A 4479-nucleotide genomic window follows, 5' to 3' on the forward strand; every position below is an offset into this window, starting at 1 on the left:
TAATGAAGTTTTGATTGTTAATTACGGATTAGGGAAATGGTTGTGGGTCTGGGTGGTGGGTAAAATACAGGGAGAAAGTCACCTTATAAAAAGCTACACAGAAATATTTCCCACATATATAAAATAGACAAATAGGGCATTTCAAAGTTTATCATGGGATCTCCTAAGATATTTCTACTTTTTTCTTAACTCTCCAGAGCTAAGAATCGCTGCCATGGATACTATAGTAGCAAGGTTTTCATGCTTTATATACTGTTTTCCTGATTAGGACTAGGTGTGTGAAATTGTACTTGGTGTGAGGGAAAAATAATTTAAAGAAAGAACCACTATTGCCTCCATGTTTCTTTTGAGACTTGGATATGATTATAATAGAATTCACTGATAAAGTTTTTAAAAACAGTTGTGTTCTCATCAATTTAATTACTTTTGTAATACATGTAAGAGCAAGATCCTGTGCTTGGGTATCTGCAGTAAAAGTTTCAATTTCATCCTTAATTTAGGTTGTGAAAATTTGATCCTAAGGTCTCTTGTTTCTCTACTGACTGATTCATGTGATGAAGAAAGAGATGGAAACGAAAGAATCAAAGCTTTCATTCATCGGTCATCTTACCTTTAAATATGGTTGATAATCATAAGAAAATGTAGATTTTTAAAGGTCAGACTAATGAACTTACAAAACTGTCCTATTTTTGTGTCAGGAAACTCAACCATCTGCTTTTCCTCTGCCTTTCATATTGATGCCCATGTAACTAACATCTAAAAAGAAATCTCACTAAGGAAGATGGTTAAGAAATGATCTGGCCCTGGTGATTAGCTCACTGTATAGAGCAGTGGTAATCAACCTGGTCCCTATCGCCCACTAGGGGGCATTCCAGTTTTCATGGTGGGCGGTAGCAGAGCAACCAAAGTATAAATAAAAAGATAGATTTAACTATAGTAAGTTGTCTTATAAAGATTTATTCTGGCCCTGGCCGGTTGGCTCAGTGGTAGAGTGTTGGCCTGGCGTGCAGAAGTCCCGGGTTCGATTCCCAGCCAGGGCACACAGGAGAGGCGCCCATCTGCTTCTCCACCCCTTCCCCTCTCCTTCCTCTCTGTCTCTCTCTTCCCCTCCCACAGCCGAGGCTCCACTGGAGCAAGGATGGCCCGGGTGCTGGGGATGGCTCCTCAGCCTCTACCCCAGGTGCTAGAGTGGCTCTGGTCGCAACGGAGCCACGCCCCGGAGGGGCAGAGCATCGCCCCCTGGTGGGCAGAGCATCGCCCCCTGGTGGGCGTGCCGGGTGGATCCCAGTCAGGCGCATGCGGGAGTCTGTCTGACTGTCTCTCCCCATTTCCGGCTTCAGAAAAAAAAAAAAAAAAAAAAAAGGAAAAAAGAAAAAAGATTTATTCTGCCAAACTTAGCAAAAATCTGAAATAAAGTACTTGGTAAGTAATTATTATTATATGCTTTAACTTGCTGTAACTCTGCTTTATAAATTTTATAAAGTTACTTCCCTACTTTATAAATCACCATTACTGTGGAACTGGTTGGTGGTTAGAAAATTTTACTACTAACAGATACAAAAGTGGGCGGTAGGTATAAAAAGGTTGACTACCCCTGGTATAGAGGATCAGCTTAGCGTGCAGATGTCCCAGATTCAATCCCCAGTCAGGGCACACATGAGAAGCAACCATTTGCTTCTCTACCCCTCACTCTCCTCCTGTTCTCCCTCTTCTCCTCTCGCAGCCAGTAGCTTGATTGGTTCAAGTGTTGACCCCAGGTGCTGAGGATAGCTTGGTTGATTCGAGCATCAGCCCTAGAAAGGGTTGCCGGGTGGATCCTGGTTAGGATACATGTGGGAGTCTGTCTCACTATCTCTCCTCTTTTCACTTAAAATAAAAGAAAAGAGAAGAAAAAAGAAATGATCTCCTGATCTCAACTGAAAGGATGTAGGTAACTGTTCATGTTTATGCTAAGAGAAACTGGAATACCGGTGGCTTGCATTGTCTTGCTTTTTCCAGAATTTCTTTCTCACTTTACCCTGAAAATTCAGCTTTCCCCTCCATTACAAAGCACTTTTTTTAGAGAAGGAAAATTAAACTGGAAAAGGAATTGTCAGCTAATTTCAAGACTCTATTACTTCCACAGTTTCAAAGTTGATATACTGTATATATTACATGACTAATATAATGGCTGTTTTTTTTCTTTCTTTTTCTTTTTTTGAGTGCTAACTGTTGTGTAGCATATGGAGAATAAGAGTGAGATAGGCTGAAAAGCACAAGATCTGTATCCTTTTTTAACTTTTGAGGACTTAAAAAAATACAGAACACAGCTCTATTTTAATGATCTGTAGACAAAAAGTATAACTAAAAGTAGACAAATTCTATATAATTGTGACTTTTATTTACTTTTATCTTGAAATATATAATATATATAGAAAAGGCCAATTGACATATGCAACTTTGAATAAATAATTATAAAGTGAACATTCCTATAACCACTGTGCAGGTGCATTAGAGATTTGAAATCAAGAGTCCACTGATGCTTGCATGAGCTTCAGGGATCTGTAAATTCTCTGAAATTATATGTGAAATTAGGGACTTCATGCAGTTTTCTGGTGAATCTAGAAATTTTCTCAGAACTTTTAAAAGGAGTTCCCTTAAAATTTTAAATACTGATTAGAGTGATAGTACTAAGATGGCTCTGTCATTTAGTGGCTGTATAGTCTTTTGCTGGGCTCTGACACTCTCTGAGTCTTGCATCTGTACAACGAATGACAACAGTTCACTCTCTTGTGAGGCTGTTGTAAGGAACAGCTCATTGGTTATTACTTGTGAAATAACTTTGTAAATAACTTTGTAAACGCTAAAGTATTCTTACAAATGTTAATTCTATATCTCTGTTAATAGATGAAAACGTTCTTAGCAATGTTGTTACAATATCATAAGAACTTCTAAAGTGCTATCCTTGATCAAAGCTGGTTTAAAAGTCCTAGGCTATCATTATAACAGTCTGGCAACATCCTAATTCCAGAAGAGGCCAACCATCTACTCTGTCCATGCTCCTGAGCTACTGAATGATTTCTGAGGAAAGTCGCTTAATCTGGTATATTGCTTTTACTTTATAGTCATGGTTACAACTGTTAGATGAACAGTAATACTTACACATTTGAACTGAAAAATTTTAGTAAGCATATTTTCCTACTCTCCTAGATGACTAGTTCCAGTTTATCCTCTTGCCAAGATTACCCACAGTTCCACTTCTGACCATAATAGATAACAAAGACTGGACTTAATTTCCGGCTATAAACAACCAGAAAACTGGACAAGATGTATAAAGCAACTGTTTTCAGACATTGAAAAACAGACAGCACAGGACTATGATACCTGAGATAAAGAAACATATGAGATCGATTGCCCCAACTTTCTGTCTGGAGGCAATTTTGAGGTCACAGGAAAGTAGACCCAAATAGAGTCCTGAGACCTAGCCTAGCCGAGGAGACAGAGATTATCATTCCCAGAAGCCCAGGCAGCTGATATTTGAAAGGCAGAGTTTTTGGAAAGAGACAGCAATGCAAAAAACAACAACTAAAACAGCTCCATAAACCCTAGTCTTTGCTAAGTACTTAGCTGTGCATGCATAGGTTGGAATTACACACAGACTAGCAAAAAACAAGCAGGGTGTTGTAAGCAAAATAATTCCCAGAACACCTAGAGGATGTGCAGACATTTGAGCTCTGACTAATCAGAGTGGCTTCCATTGGTTTTCCTCAGTGAGAAGCTCTGAGCAGTCAATACTTAGTAGTAGGGTCAATTTATCCCTGGAGTGAAGAATACTCAAACTCATCCTAGTAAAACTGAAAAACAGTCCTCAATGGAATCACATTGATCCACAAATATAATTTAACTGCCTAAAGAAAAATGAAGTTCAGCACTCATGAAAGGTAGACAACAAAATTCATTTACTCAATATGGATAATATTCATACTGTCCAACATTCAACAAAAAAATTAGTAAACATGCTAATTTCAAATCATTTGCTCTTAAGACTTCAGGAAAAAGATATATACACACACACTTCTCTTTAAAAGTGTGATAGTCCCTGACATCTTTAAGTCACTTAGTCAAAAGAATTTAAGTCTACAACATTCTTGAAGGTAATTCTTTAGCTTTTATTTTATTTATTTATTTTTCACAGGGACAGAGAGAGAGAGTCAGATAGAGGGATAGATAGGGACAGACAGACAGGAATGGAGAGAGATGAGAAGCATCAATCATCAGTTTTTCCTTGCGACACCGTAGTTGTTCATTGATTGCTTTCTCATATGTGCCATGACCGCGGGCCTTCAGCAGACTGAGTAACTTCCTGCTCGAGCCAGTGACCTAGGGTCCATGCTAGTGAGCTTTTTGCTCAAGCCAGATGAGCCCGCGCTCAAGCTGGCAACCCCAGGGTCTGGAACCTGAGTCCTTCCACATCCCAGTCTGACGCTCTATCCATTGCGC

This window comes from Saccopteryx bilineata, chromosome 1 (genome assembly GCF_036850765.1).
Source record: "Saccopteryx bilineata isolate mSacBil1 chromosome 1, mSacBil1_pri_phased_curated, whole genome shotgun sequence".
NCBI classification, from domain to species: Eukaryota; Metazoa; Chordata; class Mammalia; order Chiroptera; family Emballonuridae; genus Saccopteryx; species Saccopteryx bilineata.